General features: G+C 40.6%; 1 protein-coding gene across 4 annotated transcripts in view; it reads left to right on the top strand.

Moving 5' to 3' along the window:
• Nucleotides 1-1,705: 1,705 nt before the first annotated feature.
• The window catches only part of LOC127952205 (gastrula zinc finger protein XlCGF7.1-like), a 119,454-nt gene continuing 98,747 nt past the window's right edge, over nt 1,706-22,412 (top strand). For all 4 annotated transcript variants that reach the window (XR_008152845.1, XM_052550619.1, XM_052550618.1 and 1 more), the window contains exons 1-2: nt 1,706-1,750; nt 3,041-3,111. The gene's annotated coding sequence lies outside the window, so the exon portion shown is untranslated. The remainder of the gene's footprint in view (nt 1,751-3,040; nt 3,112-22,412) is intronic.

The following is a 22,412-nucleotide window of genomic DNA, read 5'->3' as shown; positions in this document are numbered from 1 at the left end:
AAAATATATGTGGCCCTAATCCGTTCAGTGTTAGATTATGGATGTGTGGTTTTTGGTTCTGCAGCTCAATCTCTGTTAAAAAAGCTTGATGTTATCCAGGCACAGGCCTTGAGGCTGTGTTGTGGAGCTTTTAAGACTACCCCAGTATCAGCATTACAGGTAGAAATGGGAGAATGTCCTTTAGAGCTAAGAAGGAAGCAGTTGATGGTAAATTATTGGGCAGGACTACAGGGGCATAATGATTCTCATCCTACTAAGGCAATGTTACAGGAGAGCTGGGAATATGGGAAAAAGAAAAGTGAAAACTTTGGTAGGATTGGGAATGACACAGCTAAAGAATTAGGAGTTTTTAATTTGAGGGTAAGTTGCACAGTTGTTTATCCAGAGGTGGCTCCCTGGAAGTTAGTTTGGCCTGAGGTCGATTGGTTTGTGTTGGAGGAAAAAAGGAGGGCAAAGGAAGGTATAAATCTAAAAATGGTGTTCAACAATCGGATAGCAGAAAAGTATAATGATTACATGCAGGTTTATACAGATGGCGCTAAGGAACCAGAGACAGAAGTAACAGGGTTGAGTGTGGTGGTTCCAAGTAAAGGAATTGGAATTAATAGAAGAACCTCTAATATGTTAGGGGTTTATACAGTGGAAATGCTGGCAATATTAATCGCTTTACGGTGGGTGGAAAAGACAGGGCAGCATAAAGTTTTAGTTTGTTCAGATTCATCGTCCGTGTTAGCAAGTATAAGGTCATTTTATTCAAAAAGTCGGCAAGACATACTATATGAAGTCCTACAGTCAGTCACAAGAATATTTAATCAAGGAAGGCAAATACAATTTGTGTGGGTTCCAGGACATGAAGGGATAAGGGGAAATGAACTGGCAGATAAATTAGCCAAGACAGCATTATTAAAAGGAAATATAGAAATGCAAGTGAGTATCAGCAAAGCAGAGGTTAAAAGTGTGATATGGAAGACAGTAAATCAAATGTGGCAAGAGAGGTGGGATAGAGAGGGAAAAGGAAGGCAATTATATCAAATCCAGAGGGATGTTAAGTGTACAGTGATTGGAAGTGGAAATAGCAGAGAGGAAACGGTCATCTCTAGGTTAAGATTGGGACATTGTTTATTAAATAAAACACTAAAGTTAATAGGTAAACATGACACGGGCTTGTGTGAAGTGTGCAAGGAAGAGGAGTCAGTGGAGCATGTGGTCTTGAGGTGCAGCAGGTATGATGTTCAGAGAGAGATGATGAGGAATAAGTTGAGAGAGACAGAGGTTCAGGACATGACATTAAAAGGGCTATTGAGCACTCAACATAGGGCACAGACCAGAATTCTGATGAGTTTCTTAAGGGACACAGGGGTTTATAATAGAGTGTGAAGAGTCAGAGAAGTATTGAGGAAGGTTATAACTATTATTATTATTCCTTTTATTATTATTATTATTATTATTATTATTTTTATTATTATTATAATTATTATTAGTAGTAATATAATAGAGTAGAATAATGGTGAAGTGTGTGGATATATATGATAGGGGAGTAGGAGGGAATGGGGTAAATGAATATATGAACCTGTTTTTCTGATCCACACTCCGGAGCAGAGGGTGGCGGTAATGCACCAATTATGCTGGATGCCAACCGCCGTTAAACATTAAAAAAGAAGAAGAAGAAGGCTTCATGAACCTCTGTCGACTGCGCATGCACCTTCCCAAATCAGCAAGGCTTTTTTCAGTGAACCGTGTTTGTGAACAGGTTTGTCTAGTGTTTTCACAGGATATTTGAAGTCTGTGGCCATTCCTTTTTGTTGTAATTTATTTTATATCCTTTTCCTTTTCTTTGTAATGCTATTTTTGATAAAATATATTGTATGTTATTGTTCTTTAAAAAAAATCGCTCTGGGGGGTAAAGTAAACGTTTTATATGTCACAGTGTACTGGGCACATGGAGACATCATTAGCATAGCTGCTGATCCAACAAAGTAAAATGAATTGCTAAGATATATTGTATATATTGTAAGTTATTGTTCTTTAAAAAAATGTTTTTTGTACACCTTATTGGGTTCGCTTCAATTCGTGGGCATGAAAAACAACCCACGGCAACCGCTTTTATGCTGTGTTCACACCAAACGCGAATAGAGCGTCAAATTTGCGTCTTACGCGTCTAGTTTCCCGCGTGAACATTTTTAATGCATTCGCGCGTCTAGAGCGAAATCCGCTTCTTGTCGGAGGAGCAAAAAACAGCGGGAAGGCCGCGGGTCGATAAACGTGTACGTGACTCAAAGGTTAAATGTGTATTTACAACACACTCTTCCAAGCTAGGTCCTTTTTATTCCTGAAATATGAACTTGTGTGTGATACTTGTGTCATAAAGCTCCAGTTGACTGCTCACTGACAACATCAGTATTTCCTCCATGTTGAATGAGTGACTCCTGTATTGGTATTTATGGAGGTATTTCTGCACAACCGGAGGCTGCAGGAACATACTGTTGAATGAGTGACTCCTAGCAGGCTCCTGATTGGTCAACGCGGCGCGAATTGACGCCAAAGTTCAAATTTTTAAACTCGGGCGGCAGACGCGAATTCGCGTCAAACGCTAAATGCACAAAAAGCACCATTCGCACGTAACGCGCATTTCACGCGAAGCGCTCTATTCGCGTCTTCCGCGCCGCGCTTTACGCCCCATTCGCGCCACGAGACCTCCAGAACGCATAAACGCGCCTTTGCATTGACTTAACATTGAAATCATTCGCGCCAGACGCTCTATTCGCGTTTGGTGTGAACACAGCATTAAAGTTGCCCAGTTCCGAGGGAAACCCGCGGACTTGGCAACAGAGTGGAGGTGACGTATTTCCGGTTCGAGAGAGCTGACTGACCCACGGTCTCCAGCCAGACTCTATTGTCCGAGTCCAGTGTTAGTTTAACTTTCTGCCTTCACTGATCTCACCCAGTCCTCTTCGATTCACGGAGTTACACACAGACAACAGTTTCTGCAGTTTATATGTAGAAGTAGATTTCTGACCAACTTTTCCCACCTTTGATGTAGAGGCTACTTTCTGCTGTGAAGTCATTGTGTGATAAAGCTTTCGGACGCAGATGCATCGAGTCTGAGGAGAGGTGAGCAATATTTCACACAGAAACACAAACACCACACACATTTTCCACGTTTGGAGAAATAATGTGTCTCTTATTGAATGTCTCGTGAATAGAAAACCTGCGCGCTCGCGCTACAATAATGCGCTGTCTGTCTACCCAGCTAACACAGTTACGTTGTGACGACGTAACTGGACCAGACCATATTCGTTGCAGCGACGTCCCAAATAACGTTCCAGCGACGTAACTTTGTGATTCCCATATCCGTCGTGGCGACGTTATAGTGGAACGTCGCTGGAACGTGAGGAGTACGTCCTGACGACCAAACTGTCACGTTATGAGAACGTTACTATAAAGTACCATATTGGTCGCAGCGACGTACCATATAACGTTCCAGTGACGTAACTTTGTGATTCCCATATCCGTCGTGGCGACGTTATAGTGGAACGTCGCTGGAACGTGAGGAGTACGTCCCAGCGACCAAACTGGCACGTTATGAGGACGTTCCTATAAAATACCATATTGGTCGCAGCGACGTACCATATAACGTTCCAGTGACGTAACTTTGTGATTCCCATATCCGTCGTGGCGACGTTATAGTGGAACGTCGCTGGAACGTGATGAGTATGTCCTGACGACCAAACTGGCACGTTATGAGGACGTGACATTACAGGATCATATTGGTAATTCATATTTTCACCTCACCATTACCTTGAAATACATAAAGAACTAATAAACTCAATCCATCTCTGGTGCAAAAAATAAACCTTATGAAATCTAATTGTAATCTAATTATAGGGGATTCATAGTTAATACATTAATTACATACATGCAATGCAAACAAATACAAAAACATTACATTCTAATATAAAATAGACCAAAACACGCTGCATTCATTCACAAATCAATATTTATTCAGCACTACTTTGTACAAATACGAAGCCAAAACATTTTGAACATCGCACCTGTTCTTTAAACATGCAAAATGTTACTAAGTTATGAGCACAGAAAACTAAACACATCAATTCATAGATTACACAATATAAACAATAGAAAATTTTTGTCTTAAAGATGGGGAGATGGTTAATGACGTTATTATTGAAAATTAAAAATAATTATCAGTAAACTTATTGATACAACATAATTTAGTGCAACAAAAAATACATGATAAATAGATATGAAACAATTCAGCAGATACTGCACAGAGATACTGCACAAAGTAAAACTGTGAGCGTCGTATAAGAGGCTCCTGGTATAAATGTCTGGTGGTGATGTGCTTTAATTACACGACATGCAGGAAAACATTTAGGCTAATTCATGCGCACGACTTTCTATTTCATTCCCTCGATTTGCTAAAACGTGTACACTATTTATACATCAAGAGAACAAATTAGTAAATTGTGCATACGATTTAGCAAATCAATGAAATGTAAAAGTTATCGTGCACGTTTTAGTACATAGAGGGAATGAATTAGTAAATCATGGACATGATTTCTTTCTTTTTCTTGCATGTCATGATCAGGGCTCTGTGCTCACTATCAGAGGATAAACCTAAACAATATAGCAATTACCAAAGAACCATAATTCTTGAGCTTCTCAGAAGAAAAACATTCATAAAGCGTAAAGATATGAAAAATGAACAATATAGAGATTTCTAGCATCTCTCCTGTCTTATTTGTCCCACACGAAAAAACTAAAGTTTTTTAAGAAAATGAGCATATCGACTTTCTCAGAAGAATCTGTGATCTGTGATTACTGACTGTGGAGAAGACTCTTTCAGACAGTGCTGAGGAGGCAGAGTTAGGTGCAGGACAGCTGATAGAGAAGAGGAAGAGGGTGTTTCTTACCCCAGCAGCAGAAGACAGGCTCTTCTGAGGGAAGGACAGGAGGCTTGCAGTGTTGTGCTGTAGAACAAGGCTTCTTCTCAGCACCTGATCTTCTTCAGAAAATAGTTCCTCTAGTGTAGAGGCAGACACTCAGACTTCTTGCAAACTGGAATCTTTTAATAACATTTAGCATATTATTGTAGCCATGTTCATTGTTTTTATTGTAACACATGGAAAGTTTATGAGAAAATTGTTAAACGTGTTCTTCCTCCTCTTCTTCATCCTGGGCCTGCACTGTCAACATCCTTCTCTGAGCTGAAAGGGAGGATCATCTTGTTAATGTTGCTCATGTATGTTCACAACCAGTCAAAAATCTGGAATCTTTTCTTTATGGTTTTCAAGAGAAGTCTCTTCTACTCACCAAGGCTAAATTAATTTGATAAAAAAAATTTGTTAAAGTAATTGTAAAAAAAAAAAAAAAAAAGAAAACAGAAAGAAAGAAATAACAGTTTTCATACTCTTTTTTGGATATACTTAAACATATTTATTGAAATAATTATGAGGCAAAGCTGAATTTTTCAGTAACTTTACTCCAGTCTTCAGTGTCACATGATCTTTTTCATATACCGATATGCTGATCGGGAAACATTGCTGATTATCACAAATCAGTGCTTTTACATGCACCCAATCGTATTATTGCCACTAAGATCAAAGTGTACATCTGCTCATGACATACATGATGTAAATCACATCTGCAGTTAGCTTACTACGGTCCTTAGTTCCACTGAACTCTATTGGTAACGAAGGAACTTTTTGAACAAAGTTGGTTTTAGGGAAGCGCACCCCATATTAGAAATGATTTCCAGCATTTCTGGAAAGTTGAATTTTTTCTTCATTATTATTTTATAAAACACAAAGTTCAAAACATTGAAAAAAAGGTAATCTTTTGTAAAATTACAAAAGTCTTCTCTACCACTGGTTTTCAATTTTATGCATTCTTGCTATTAGCCAACCACCCCCAAATAAAATAAATAAATAAAATAATAAATAAATGTAACCGTAGTGTAGACAAAAGTTTGGGCAGCACAACTGTTTTCAACACTGATAATAATCAGAAAAATTTATTGAGCAGTAAATCATCATATTAGAATGATTTCTGAAGATCATGTGACACTGAAGACTGGAGTAATTAATGCTGAAAATATAGCTGTGCATTATAGAAATAAATTAAACTTTTAAAATATATTTAAAACTTTTGACCAGTTGTGTACATTGCCACATTTAAATGAAAACTCAACTTGTAATAAACAAAGCACACATTCTCAAAGAACTTACATTCTGGTGATTACTTCCTTCCCGCACTGCTGTCAGATCCCTTCAGTCGTTCCCAGACCTCCTTGTTTTTAATCTTTCCCTCAAATCTACAGAAACAAACATCATTTTACAGACAATTTGGATAAGTCACGAATTGCAATAGTTATATAACTATAATCACAATGCTAAATTATATATATATATATAATTATAAATATATATTGAATCGGCACACAAGTATCGGGATAGTATTGAATTGGCAGATTAGCGTATCATCCCAGCCCTAGTTACTACAGTCAAAACAATGAAACTCTCTTCAAGAGCGCACAATAACTGCGATTTAAAACTGTTAAAAGAAAAGGCTCAAAATATTGCACACATATAATACACAACAATATCTCTTCCTTTGGTGTTTTGAATATTTCTATGAGTAATGCTACACGCTGTGACTCGGTGTTTCTTCAAGTGCATCATTCTGCGCACTGGTTGTGTTTACGTGCTGCACGCTGTAAAGGAGCCATACCCTTTCGTATTATAATACATTAGCACAATGAAAGATTCTTGTTCTGTCCCATCTACCACATGTTGCTGCCTTCATTACTGTGCTATAAATTTAAAAGAAATGTATTTTACACACACATACATTATACACACACACACATATATATAGACGGTTTCAACGGCAACAACATAAACAAACGTTACTGCGCATGCGCGCTTTTGTGGACCTAACCTAACCGGTAGACTTCCAAATAGAATCAATAACAACAGCCAAGTCCCTCTAGAGTAGATATTTTTTGATAACAAACAAAATATGTTTGCTGCATGGATCAGGCGGACTTAATGAAAATGCTCATTCATTATTTGCCAGCAGGAGATGTTTTAAAGCATAGACATAAAGTGCGAGAAATAGAGGTTTCCCCAGTAACAGCTGTAAACAAAGCAGAGCTACGCTCACACGCTGCTTTATCAGGCATATAACATGCAAGTCTTCCTTCAGAAATACAGCGATATAAAAACACCTGTGCCTCGTTTTGATATTTAAACATATAAATGTTAGGAATTATTAAACGTGCAGTACGTAACGTTACTCATGTTTATTCAACGAAGCCTTTTTGAAAATCGATCAGTTTTAAAATTGTGGCGAGTCTCCAAAAATAAATAAATGTATGGGAACACATCCCACAGCACAACCACCTGAGCCCAACTTCAGTCTACTCATCACCTTGGCTTTAACTGCGTTTGTAGAAGGCACCGCAGCCAGACCGATATACACAACACAGACCGGAAGTTAACTTAGGTCCAGGCGCGTGCATCCGATGAAACTGTCTAATATATATATATATATCAGTTTGAGACCAAAGGTTAGGACACACCTTCTCATTCAAAGAGTTTTCTTTATTTTCATGACTATGAAAATTGTAGATTCACACTGAAGGCATCAAAACTATGAATTAACACATGTGGATTTATATATGGAATTATATACATAACAAAAAAGTGTGAAACAACTGAAAATATGTCATATTCTTGGTTCTTCAAAGTAGCCACCTTTTGCTTTGATCACTGCTTTGCACACTCTTGGCTTTCTCTTGATGAGCTTCAAGAGGTAGTCACCTGAAATGGTCTTCAACAGTCTTGAAGGAGTTCCCAGAGAGATGCTTAGCACTTGTTGGCCCTTTGTCCTTCTGTCTGTGGTCCAGCTCACCCCTAAACCATCTGGATTGGGTTCAGGTCCGGTGACTGTGGAGGCCAGGTCATCTGGCGCAGCACCCCATCACTCTCCTTCTTGATCAAATAGCCCTTGATGCCTTCAGTGTGAATCTACAATTTTCATAGTCATGAAAATAAAGAAAACTCTTTGAATGAGAAGGTGTGTCCAAACTTTTGGTCTTCACTGTAAAATATATATTTTACAGTTTTTTATATATATATATATATATACATACACACACACACACACACACACACTTTTGCACATCCTGTCATACCAGTGACTGGGTGTTACTGCAATAGACTTTGCAGCATTAAGGTTAACGATTAATCGATTATTTGTTCATTAATTTAAACGACGATCGATCATGGAAATGATTGAAAATTGACATCCTTACACAGAAGTATAGAAAATTCTACATTGATTTAATTTTTTTTTTGCAAAAAACGACACTGATATCGGATCAGAATTACTGTCTCTTCTCATAGTGACAGCCAATCACATTAGTTTTCTGGTATTGCATGCACTTGATTGGCTTGCGTCTGCGCTTGGGTATTTGCATAAGATGTTCTGACTGGAGGACGGCTGCATTGGCGCTTGAAAAGTCTTCAACTTCTATTTAGAATTAATTTCTAGAATTAATTTCACCATCCTTGACGTCACTTCATTTAAAAGTAAACGAGAGGCGTTGACGCCCCGTGTGATGGGGCGTTATATGTCTGGATACCGCTGCACAAATCTTTCAACCACGAGAAATGTAGTTGCAGCACGGCCTTACATCCAGGACAGCAGAATGGTCAGGATGACCTGAAACACATAACCAACTGAAATCAATTTAAAAGTATTTAGGCTTGCCTGAGTGATGCTGAAACAACCAGGTTTAGTTTTTCACCCAGGAGAAACTGCTTCCTGTGGAACAGTCTCCATGAAGAATGATCTCTTGATCCTGGATCCTTGCTGCCATCCACATAGAGATGATTTGGAGGATATGTGGTTGTGTCTAAAGGGTAATGAATCAATGTTACAAGAATACTGATAGCAGCACTATTGATCCTGTACCTTATGTAAATGTTTTCAGTACTGAACAAGTCAGGAACCAAATTAGTACCAGTTCTTGAAACCCATCTCTACTTGTAATAGTTGTCTTGTTGCTGCTGCCCAGACTGTCTCTTCCCCTGATGATAAATATATGTGTTCATTTTAAAGCAATAAATAATACATTTAAATTACTAGGTGGTAACAAATATATTTCCTTATAAGGAACTCACTGAATCATGGACTCAACTGGTGGTTGTCAGGCCCTAAGAAAGTGAACAATTTGTTTACTTTTTGTGAAACGAAAGTATCAGATCAATTTGAGAATTAAACTAGCATTAAAAAGCATGCATGTGAAAAACACCATCAACACCAATAATGAACAGATGACAGAGTTTACAAGCCTGCCACTTGAGGGAGAAAAGGGGAAATTATTAATCCCACATAACGTTACACTGAACATGATTTCGGCAGCCTCGGTCTAATTAACGTTAAACTTTATATTTAACGTTATATCGGTTTATATTCAAGTTCACAGCATGGCTAGCATGAGCATCATCAAGCTCGAGCAGCAGGTATTCAAACAAACTAACGTTACTACGGTTAAAAATTGAATAATTAGAAAGTTAATACTGTATAGTTTATAGTGATAAATTTCAAATAATTTAAAACAGGTAAGGTTATATTCGATTTTAACAGTTACCGTTACCTTAGACCACCTCTGAGACTGCTTTTGAGCTAATTAACCAAACAGAGCATTTATTTATTAAATTGAAAGAGAAAACCTACAAAAATACAAAACACTACTTCTCTTTGATGGCATTTAACGTTATATCAGTTAAAATCTATGAATAAAAGTAGATTTATAGGACTTACCTTTCCTCCGTGTCCGTCTGCTGGAAGTTGACCGTTACAAAATGACGGGCACGCGCACGTCGCGCACTTCACTCAGAAAGTGACGTGCGCTGCTAGTTTAAGGTTTAAATGTTAATTAGTCCCGTACTCTCTTTCATTAACAAACATTATCACCATTTGCTAAGTAAATTGTTTATTTTATTGTTCTTAAACTGATGGCATATATATATATATATATATATATATATATATATATATATATATATATATATATATATATATATATAATTATTTTAACATGCTTGATTAATTTTTTTGTATATTTCCCAAAGAATATGCTGTTCAAATGGTATCTTAATAATAATAATACATCTAGTGCAATAATATTAAAAGTTATCTGAAGACCAGCTGACCACGTCGCTACAACGTCCACAATGGGACTAACTAGCGACGTCTTTTGAGTACGTGCCCACGACGTTTCTGGGAAGTTAGCCAAGATTTAAAAAAATGGAACTTTACCACGACGTCCTCACAACGTTGCCATAAAGTAATGTCGCGCTGACCAAATGACGACTAACTGGCAACGTCCTCACAACGTTCTGTGTTTGCTGGGTAATCTGTATTATCCAACGTCGAACCAATTTTATATCGGTTCCGTTCGCATTCCACTCACTGATCACTAGACAATATATAATCTATAATGCGCGAGCGCGAATCTCTCCGAGCTCAAACACACGCTGCTCGCGCCCGAGAGAGTGCGCGCGCTTAAAATGTTTCTCTGTTTGCCTGAAACAAGAGTCACAAACCTTGTCGTGAGCTCTCTAAAGGGAAAATATAGTCTCGAGGGTTCCAGAAAAAATTATAAAAATAGGCTATGACAATATATTTTTTCCCATATCATTCAATATTGATGTTTTTCATGGTGTTCGTTTACCATTAATGGGGAATAAAATGCTTTCTACGTGTTTGTTAGACCTTAGTTTGTTCACAACACAATTCCACAGAGGAGCTACGGTTTAACTGAGGGATCCATGAAATGCATTTTATTTCCCCTAAATTCTGTTTTCCATTTGATTTAATATGAATTCTGTGTGTTATGATTCAGCACAAATGCATCAGAAAAATGGTGTCTAGTAAAGTGAATTAATAAAACTTGAACAATTTAATCTATCTTTTAAAATGTAATCAAATGAAAATCAATTTACAACAAAACCGTGTTTTCATTTAATCTCATCAGAAAAGATACTGCACACCAGAACTGTATAAATTAATAACAATTAATAACTTGGTTGTATGATATTCCCTAAAAATATCATCATTACTTTGAGACTTGCATTTTAGTATACAGTAGTAATCTAGTCGGTCATAATTTCAAGTTAAACCGTACTTTTATTGTGACGGATTGTCATGAAGGTCTTTCAGTTTTAGTTTTTGTTTCAGCGTGTATTTGACAGTAATTTTTCTCAAAAGAAACTGCATAAAGCTGGTGAAGTGACTCTCTGAGCATCTCTGGAGATGAAGTTCATGTGTTCTCTTCCTCATATATTGAGACACTGAGTCACGTGTGTTTGAGTTTGTGTATCAAACTATTCCATGATCCATTCACTCAGAGACACAGAACATGCAGACACATGCACTGACTGGCTGCTGTAACATCTATTTCTGTTGTGTGATGGGATGTAAGATTAATCCACATTGAGTAAAATGTTTTTATAAAAATATAAAATATTACTGGGCAGCCCAATTGCATACAGTCATGTTTTATTTCTCACCTGAAAGCCCTCCTGCTTGGATGGATTTGGAATCATGTTCTGTGACACCAAGGTCACCATCAGACATTTTGTAAGCAAAGAAAACAAACAAAAAAAATAATACATTTTATTTCTAACATGCTTTTCTTAGACTCAAAATGCTACAGTATACAATAAGTAAAACATCACATACAATCACATTCAATTACAATAAACAGCTGTAAAAAGATGTGTCTTTAAAGCACATTAGAAAACAATCTAATATTGGAGAGTCTCTAATTTCCGGTGGTATAGCATTCCATAGACGTGGTGCTGAAACAGAGAATGCTCGGCCGCCCATAGACTTTAATTTATACCGAGGCTGCTGGAGAATGCATGACCTGGAAGAGCGCAAGGTGCGAGCTGGCACATGAGCAGTGACTATTCAATTCAATTCAAGTTTATCTGTATAGTGCTTTTTACAATAGAAATCGTTACAAAGCAACTTTACAGGAAATTACGTTTCTACAATATTTAGTAGTAGCTTAATAAGTGGTGACTGTCAGTTTGTGCACATATGACAGGATTTTTAGAAAAATGAATACAAGACTTAGTCAGCTAGACGATGAACATTATTAATATTATTAATAATTAATTATTATATGATGCAGTCACACTTGTAGCAATATTTGTTAGTTCTGTTGTTGATTCAGGGTCAGCATCATCTGAGGTCCTCTGAGGGTCAGCATCATCTCTTCTCAGGTGTTCTGGATCCAGACTGGAGCTTGTGTAAATCCCGTGGTGAAACATAGAAACACATAGAGACATCATTAGCATAGCTGCTGATCCAACAAAGTAAAATGAATTAATTTAACCCAAGCTAAAGAATAAGAATGCGCATTTGATCAGATACAAATGCAGTCACAATTTAAGAGATACGTTATTCGAATGCTTGGCGAAAGAGATGTGTTTTTAATCTAGATTTAAACAGAGAGAGTGTGTCTGAACCCCGAACATTATCAGGAAAGGCTATTCCAGAGTTTGGGAGCCAAATGTGAGAAAGCTCTACCTCCTTTAGTGGTCTTTGCTATCCTAGGAACTACCAAAAGTCCAGTGTTTTGTGACCTTAGGGTGTGTGATGGGTTGTAGTGTGGTAGAAGGCTAGTTAGTTACGCAGGAGCTAAACCATTTAGGGCCTTATAGGTAAGTAATGATAATTTGTAACTGATACAGAACTTATTAGGTAGCCAGTGCAGAGACTGTAAAATTGGGGTAATGTGATCATATTTTCTTGACCTCGTAAGGACTCTAGCTGCTGCATTTTCGACGACCTGTAGCTTGTTTATTGACGAAGCAGGACAACCACCTAGAAGTGCATTACAATAGTCCAGTCTAGAGGTCATGAATGCATGAACTAGCTTTTCTGCATCAGAAACAGATAACATGTTTCGTAGCTTGGCAATGTTTCTAAGATGGAAGAATGCAGTTTTTGTAACATGGGAATATGATTTTCAAAAGACAAGTTGCTGTCTAATATAACACCCAGATTTTTTACTGTAGAGGAAGTAACAGTACATCCGTCTAGTTGCAGATTGTAATCTACAAGATTCTGTGTAGTGTTTTTTTTTTTTTTTGGTCCAATAATTAATATCTCTGTCTTATCCGAATTTAATTGGAGAAAATGATTGGTCATCCAATCTTTTACATTTTTAACACACTCTGTTAGCTTAGATAATTTATAAGTTTCATCTGGTCTTGAGATATTAGTTGAGTATCATCAGCATAACAGTGGAAACTAATCCCGTATTTTCTAATAATATTACCAAGGGGCAACATGTATATTGAAAATAGAAGGGGACCTAGGACGGATCCTTGTGGCACTCCATATTTTACTGATGATAAATGAGATGACTCCCCATTTAAGTAAACAAAATGGTAGTGATCGTACAGATAGGATCTAAACCATCTTAGAGCCTGCCCTTGAATACCTGTATAGTTTTGTAATTGATCTATGAGTATGTCATGATCTATGGTGTCGAACGCAGCACTAAGATCAAGTAAGACTAGAAATGAGATGCAGCCTTGATCTGACGCAAGGAGCAGGTCATTTGTAATTTTAACAAGTGCAGTTTCTGTGCTATGGTGGGGCCTGAAACCTGACTGAAATTCTTCATACAAATCATCTTTGTGCAGGAACGAGCTCAATTGAGCAGACACAACTTTTTCTAAAATTTTATACATAAATGGAAGATTTGAAATAGGCCTATAATTTGCCAGTACACTAGGATCTAGTTTTGGTTTCTTAATAAGAGGCTTGATAACTGCCAGCTTGAATGGTTTTGGGATGTGACCTAAAGATAACGACGAGTTAATAATATTGAGAAGCGGTTCTTCGGCTACAGGTAACAGCTCTTTCAGTAATTTAGTGGGTACAGGATCTAATAAACATGTTGTTGGTTTAGATACAGTGATAAGTTTATTTAGCTCTTCCTGTCCTATATTTGTAAAGCACTGCAGTTTATCTTTGCGATGGATGAAACTCAAGTGTTAGATGCTGTAGAATCTACATTTGCTATTGTATTTGATTTGTTTTATGATGGGTGGCTCCATTTTGTTTGACTCCAAAAGAGTTTATTAGGTCAGTAAACGCAAGTCCTAATTCATCATTTGTATTATCAACGTGAATATTAAAATCTCCCATGATTAGTGCCTTATCAACTGTAACTAGAAGGTCTGAGAGGAAATCTGCAAATTCTTTTAGGAATTCTGTATACGGCCCTGGTGGTCTATACACAGTAGCCAGAGCAAGAGATACATTAGATTTCTTTTGCATGTCTGACAGAGTAACATTTAGCAGAAGTATTTCAAAAGAGTTAAACCTGTATCCTGTTTTCTGGGTAACATTGAGAATATCACTATATATTGTTGACCAGTCTGACGGGGCTCATGCTTATAACAGTAGTTTGGTGGAGTAGACTCATTTAGACCAAAATAATCATTTGGTTTTAGCCAGGTTTCAGTCAAGCAGAGTACATCAAAACTATTATCTGTGATCATTTCATTTACAGTAACTGCTTTGGGTGTGAGTGATCTAATATTTATGAGCCCAAACTTTAAAAATTGTTTTTGTTCATTTACTTTACATGTTTCTGGTTTAATCACGATAAGATTCTTTCTAGATCCTACATTAAATTTATATTTTGACCTCATTATTCGGGGAACAGACACAGTCTTAATAGATTGTATAGCACAAATACTTTTATCATTTAAGCGGGTAACACAAATGTCATCATAATAGTTATTTGGGAATTGTCTTACTAGTCACATGGAGTGAAGTGTCCTGGAGATGTTGTCAGAGAGCAGCTCCGCTCCAATTCTGCTGGGGTGTAATCCATCAGCGCGAAACAGTCTAGGACGCTCCCAGAAAAGATTCCAGTTATTAACAAATAGCAGTTTCTGTTCTTTACACCATGACAACAACCATTCATTTAAAGCAACAAGTCTACTGAACCTTTCGTGTCCTCGTCGATACGTGGGAAGTGACACGACGATCGTCGCCGCGGGCGTCGTGCTGTGAACCGTCTCGATCAGGCTCCTGAAGTCCCTCTTCAGCGTCTCCGTCTGCCGCAGCGTGGTGTCGTTAACCCTGGCGTGAAGCACGACCGCTCTGGGGCTCTCGTTGGCCTTCAGGATCGCGGGTATCTGCGCAGAAACATCAAGAACACGAGCACCAGGCAAACAATGAGTGTGCACTTTACTTTCGGTTAACGTAGCATGGACGTGTCGGACGATGGAGTCTCCGATGATCACAGCGTCCCGTCCTGTCTTGCGGAGGGGAGCGCAGCGGTTCCGGGTGGAGATCTCGAAGGCAGGAGGGGGAGAAGTCGTCACCCGGGGCCCGGCTCGCGTCCTCCGCTGTGGATGCACCCAGGGTCCGTGGTGTCCCGGCGTCGCAGTGAAGGACATCTGGGAAGATTGCGTCCTGGGTGCACTGGGCCTGTGCAGAGAAACACACGGAGTAGACGTGGTGGGACTGTTAACAGCCCGCTGTATACTTACCCCGGACTTGTGAGCGTCAGCCCGGGATGATTCCAGCGCAGCTCTCCGCTCTCTCAGCTGGGCCTGCCTCTCCTCTAGGTCGCGAATCTGCTTCCCCACGGCCTCGAGCTCGAGCTGCACAGAGTGGAGACATTCATCCGCCATTAAAGCAAGTAACAGTGAGTACAGCAGTGGTAATGTGTGTGAATAGAGTATTAGCAATGCAAGCGCAGTTAGCAGCAACCACGCTTTATGATGCTAACAGGCTATAAGCTAATAGTGGACCCAGGAGATTAAAATAAAACTAGTGATAGCGAGGCGCTCTGATTGTTTTGTTGTAGAATACAATAGATGATATATTCACACCTTATAGAAACGGACACGATGGTGTATAATTGATTTTTAAGATAAAATTAGTCAGTAAAAATAATATAGTGATGGAGCTCAAACGCAGTACAGACACCAACAACCGCAGAGATAAGCAGGTGCCATCCCATAAATAGCTTTATATGTTAAAATCAGTGTTTTGAATTCAATACGTGCTTGTATTGGCAGCCAGTGTAAATCAGAGAGTACTGAGTCGTTGTATGTCAATAACCGGGCGGCTGAATTTAGTATATATTGTAATTTTTTGATTTATTTATTTGGGAAACCAAGATAGAGCGCATTGCAATAATCAAGCCTCGATCTAATAAAAGGCATGTATAAGCCTTTCTGCATCTGGCAAATGGTCGCAGTCTAGCAATATTTCTAAGGTGGAAAAATGCAATCTTTGATACCTTTTTAATATGTGCATTGAACATAGGTTCAGAGTCAAAGATAACGCCAAGATTACGCACTTGAAGAGATGGAGTAACCAAGTGCTTGACTGTAGTCGACTCTGACATATTAAAGGGGGGGGGGGGGTGAAATGCTCATTTTCACTCAATCTCCTGTTAATCTTGAGTACCTCTAGAGTAGTACTGCATCCTTCGTATCTCCAAAAAGTCTTTAGTTTTAATATTTTATAAGAGAAAGATAGTCTCTACCATTTTTTCCCGGTAAAACACGAGCGGCTGGAGGCGTGACGTGTGGGCGGAGCTAAAGTATCACGAGCGCGAGCAGGCTTTTGCGTTGAAAGCGTTTGGAAGCTGTGACATTACCGTGAGGAAAAAAACATCCAAAACAAACCATGGCTAACAGTCAGATTCAGCCGTTTATTTATGATCCAGAATCAGATCCAGAGGCTGAAATTTAACAAGAGCAGCATCAGCAACGACTACAGCAGGACGTCTCTATGTGGTATGTATTGAAACTGTATATATTTGCTTAGCGGTTTTGGAAAATGAGTAAGTTCCACTTCATGTCATCTTTTTTTTTGAAACGAAAAAAACACCAAAACACCAAAACACGTCTTTGGTGACTTCTCTCTCTCGCTCTCATCAGTGAATGTCTCTGCTCCGCTCTGCTCTACAGGAGTGTGCGCTCTTCCGGCAGAAGTGCCTCAGGACCCATATAAGGAAATTCTGCTCCATCTAACGTCACACAGAGCCATACTCGAAAAAAACTTCCCGTCCATGGTTCGTAATCCGAGGGTAGCGAATATGCATTTCCTGCCTGAAGACGAAGGCAGAGGCGCAGCCGACCCCCCTGGAAGGTAAGGACAGGACCTTCCTGGTGGTGGTGGGGAGGGTGGAGGTTGTTGTAGCGTCGGCATCTTGTCGCGTCGGCATCTGCGAACTCAAACGTGTAAGTACGATCTTTTATTCCGAAGTATAAAAACGTGATTGGATGATGATAAAGGTAATTAGTGTCATAATTGAGTCTTCCTGGCAGAACTTAGGCTAAAGCTTCCATTTCATGTCAAGGTTGGTAAACCGTGATCTCTGGGTTTTGCACTTCGTGGTGAAGTCTGTGTGTTTCGCGTCTACACTGATTAGTTTGTGGGCGTCTCCGTTAATTGTCATCAGCAGCAGCTGTCACTCATTACTCGCTCCCTATATATTGGCTTGTCTCACGTCTTGTGTTTGTGAGAACGTTGTTTCATGTCTGGTAACTGTTCTAAGCTTCTGTGTTGTTCTGCGTTGGATGTCCGTGTCTTCCCCCGGAACCTCATCCACTCTTCGCACCTCCACAAGCATCACGACTTACCTTCGGCTCGATTCCCCGCAGTTCCTGTGCCATCCTCTCCTGCTGCCAACTCACCATCACCATCCCGATTACTCACCGTCTCCCCACCATCTTGGATTGTCGTCTTCCCAGCATTGTTTTGTACTCTTGTTTGTTTGTTTGGTTTTCATTAAATTGTTTAACTCGCACTTGTTTCCAGCTCCTCCTTCACCCAGTTGTCAGAGAACGTTCTCACCTAAAATGGAAGCAGCGAGCACCACCTCTTTAACTGACTTTATTCACCACAGCGTCAACAGCAGGGATAAGCAGCAGGAGAGCATCTCTAACACTGAACGTGCTATCCAAGCGCTGGTGGCACAGGTGTCCGAGCTCACCCAGTAGATCCATCAGTTCACCTCTCCCACTGTGCACATTGCACTGCCTGCGCCGCCCGTCCCCCGGGAGACCCCCCAGGATCACTTCCGGCCAGAGCCACGACTTCTGGCGCCAGAAAACTACTCTGGTGAGCCAGCTTTCTGCAGAACTTTCCTAAATAAGTGTTCCATGCAATTTGCCTTAAAGCCCCACACCTTGCCACCGAGGAATCGAAAGTGGCGTTCACGCTAACTCTACTGTCCGGCAAGGCCGCCCTATGGGGGACGGCGCAGTGGAAGAACCAACATCCGTGTTGCGCCTCGTTCCACACCCTCTCGGAGGAGATGCGGAGGGTCTTCGATCGAGCCGCGGCCGGCAGGGAAGCCACTCACCAGCTCTCAGACCTACATCAAGGGACCTCCTCGGTCACGGATTACTCCATTCAGTTCCACACCCTGGCGGTCGCGTGCCAGTGGAACGAGGCGGCGCAGTGGAATCGATTCCTGCATGGCCTGGCCGACCGTGTTCAGCAGGAGATCTACCTCCTCGAGCTGCCCCCCACTTTCAACAGTCTCATTGACCTAGCCCTACGAGTTGATGCCCGGGTTAATCGTCTGGGTCAATAGGCCAGTCCTATGCGTCATCCCAAAGGGGCTGCTCGAGTCGAGAGAACGCGGTCGGTCCCGTCAACGACCACGAACCCATGCTGGTGGGTAGAGCTCGGCTGTCCCGGAGGGAGAGAGAGCGGCAGAGATCCCAAGGACTATGCTTGTACTGCGGAGGCTCAGGACATACCAACTTTTCCTTGGAGGCCATGGAGAAATACATTTCTGATTCCTTAGCATCTGGGTTCATCCGCCCTTCCTCTTCTCCAGCGGGGGCGGGATTCTTTTTTGTGGGTAAGAAGGATGGTTCTCTGCGACCTTGTATTGATTACCAAGAGCTGAAAAACATTTTGATAGAGAACACCTATCCATTACCACTCATGTGTCAGCTTTTGAGAGGTAACGGGGAGCATCCGTATTCACAAAATTGGATTTGCGTAATGCTTATCATTTGTACTGCGGAGGCTCAGGACATACCAACTTTTCCTGCCCGTTAAAAGAGCCAGACCGTTAGTAAACATGAGGCTACTATCGGGTGGGATCTCCGCTGGGAAGTCCTCAACAACATCATCGACTCTCCTTCCGGTGAAACTGCGGTGGGAGAATCACACACGAGTGTCACGCCCTTCTGGACTCTGGAGGCAAAGGGTAATTTCATTGACGCAGTCCTTGCATGTCATAATCCACGAGTGGATTGGGGTTCCAACTCAGTCACATTGTGGAGTGAAAGTTGTCATGAGTCTTGTCTGGTTTCTGCTTGTCCTGTTGTCCATGTCTCTGTCTTTCAGAAGGAGAACATGGTATTGTCAAACGTGTCCGCATAGTATCTGGACCTGAAGGAGGTGTTCAGTAAGTCCCATGCTGCTTCTCTTCCTCCGCATTGTCCCTACGACTGTGCCATAGATTTAGTGCCAGGTAAGTCTCCGCCTAAAGGCAAATTATACTCTCTTTCTATTCCAGAGAGGGAGGCCATGGAGAAATACATTTCTGATTCCTTAGCATCTGGGTTCATCCGCCCTTCCTCTTCTCCAGCGGGGGCGGGATTCTTTTTTGTGGGTAAGAAGGATGGTTCTCTGCGACCTTGTATTGATTACCGAAAGCTGAACAACATTTTGATAGAGAACACCTATCCATTACCACTCATGTGTCAGCTTTTGAGAGGTAACGGGGAGCATCCGTATTCACAAAATTGGATTTGCGTAATGCTTATCATTTGGTCCGCATCAGGAAGGGGGATGAATGGAAAACCGCCTTTAATACCCCTAGAGGTCATTTTGAATACTTGGTGATGCCGTTCGGGCTCTCCAACTCGCCAGGGGTTTTCCAAGCACTCGTTAATGACGTGTTGAGAGATATGGTAGATCAATTTATATTAGGGATGCGCCGAATCCAGATTTTTGGGGTTCGGTCGAATACCGAATCCACTGTTTAAGATTCGGCCGAATCCAATACCGAATCCTACTCGCATCCTTATTCCATTATCACAGTAAAACACACTAATGAAGTAAAAAACGTCCACAGCAATGTATTTTTCATTTTATTTTATTTTAACTGTAAAAAAAAGAGAAAAAAGAATAGGCAACATTATGCCAGGATGACAAGTGAGAAATTTTTTTTGACAATTACCAAGCTTATGCTTACCCAAGTAAACAACCAAAACCTTTCAATAAAAGTGTTTTTCTTCTCTTTTTAAAAATCTGAATATGTTTGGCGACTTAACTGAAATTAAACTAATTGAACATTAACTCAATAAACATGGATAGTAGGCTGTTTAGTTTTCGTTTATAACAGTAGGATAGGCTACAATTAGAACAGTATCCAAATATGAAAAATATTACGTAAGATCACACACATCTCCTGGATAATTAAATTAACGTAAAACCCTCTAATCTTTCACATGAAATGAGTTTCATTTAAAAAAAAACAAGACGCTCTGCATTAACAGGTGACAGCCGGTTGCGAGTGTGGGAACGAATGTCCCCAGCAGTACTGAAAAGTCTTTCACTGGGCACAGAGGAAGATTTTTGCCAGCAGTGGAAATTGCTGCTGGTTTGTCTTCCACCACTGAAGTGGATCCTCTCTAAGAGGAATCAAAGGCTCACCGAAAAAAACGCTTATCTCCACGTCAGCACCCGATGTGTCTGGCTGGCTCTGTATTGCTACAGTATAAATCGTCCCAGCCACTCAAGATTCCTGAACAATTTAGTTTAGAGCGAACTGTCGGGCCTTGTTCCTTCTCATATAAACACCTTCACCCAATCAATGGCCGCGTGACGTCGACCAGCGTAGCGCAAGCCTAGGGTTCGGTTCGGTGAAGAAAAAAACTAAGGTTCGGCCGAAACCGAACCCCGTCAAAAAGCCCAGTATTCGGCCGAATCCTGGATTCGGTGCATCCCTAGTTCATATATGTTTATCTTTATGACATACTGATTTTTTCTTCTTCTCTCCAGGAACACGTTCAACACGTCAGACGAGTGCTCCAGAGGTTACTTGAGAATGTCTTTTTGTCAAGGCGGAGAAATGCGTATGCAATGCACAGTCTGTTCCCTTTCTAGGGTATATCGTCTCGTCCGAGGGAATACGTATTAGATTAGATTAGATTCAACTTTATTGTCACTGCACATGTAAGGTACAAGGCAACGAAATGCAGTTAGCATCTAACCAGAAGTGCAATAAGCAGTAAGTACAGAATATACAAGGTCTATAATATGTACAATAACTATACAGATAAGTATTATGGACATAATTTACAGATTTTATGGTATGGACTCTGACAAAGTTAAGGCTGTGATAGATTGGCCATCTCCAGATTCCCGTAAGGCCCTACAGCAGTTTCTGGGGTTCGCCAATTTCTATCTGCATTTTATTCGCAATTTCAGCCAACTAGCCTCACCTCTGACAGCCTTGACCTCTCCCAGTACTCCGTTCAGGTGGTCGGACGCAGCTGAGACTCAAAAGCCGCTTCGTTTCGGCTCCCATCCTTGTGGCCCCTGACCCCACACAGCAGTTCATGGTGGAGGTTGACGCATCAGAGGTGGGGGTAGGAGCAGTGTTGCCCCAGCGTGCTGTCTCGGACGATAAGGTACATCGTTGCGCGGTTTTTTTTTCTCCATTGATTATCTCCTGCTGAACGCATTTATGACATTGGAAACAGAGTTGTTGGCCGTCAAATTAGCTTCATAGGAGTGGCGTCACTGGCTGGAAGGCTCAGGGGTAACTTTCATTGTTTGGACCGATCATAAGAATTAAGAATACAGCAAAACTGCCAAAAGACTCAATTCCAGACAGGCTCGGTGGGCACTTTTTTTTTCGGTCGCTTTGATTTTACTTTATCGTACCGCCCGTGTTCCAAAAATGTCAAACCCGATTTTTTTTATCACATCTCTTTGATCCCTCCGGCCGGTGACTCCCGAGTGTATTTTACCTGAGAAAGTAGTGGTCTCAGCACACGTATGGGAGGTCGAGTCGAAGGTCAAGACTGCCTTAGAAGGGGTAACGCCGCCGTCCGGTTGTCCACCGAACCGTTTAATTGTGCCGGAGGAGTTAAGGTCCGCAGTCATTCAGTGGGGTCACTGTTGTAATTTTGCTTGTCATCCAGGGATAAGTCGAACTAATGGGTTAGTAAAACAACGATTCTGGTGGCCACGTATGGCTTGTGACGTCTATGATTTTGTTTTGGCTTGCTCAGTTTGCCAGTGGTAAGTCATCTAACCGACCTCCTGATGGGCTCCTTCAACCACTGTCT

Source organism: Carassius gibelio, chromosome B3 (assembly GCF_023724105.1).
Source record: "Carassius gibelio isolate Cgi1373 ecotype wild population from Czech Republic chromosome B3, carGib1.2-hapl.c, whole genome shotgun sequence".
NCBI classification, from domain to species: Eukaryota; Metazoa; Chordata; class Actinopteri; order Cypriniformes; family Cyprinidae; genus Carassius; species Carassius gibelio.
Note: the sequence above shows the minus strand (reverse complement) of the source record. Positions and strands in the feature narration are given on the sequence as shown.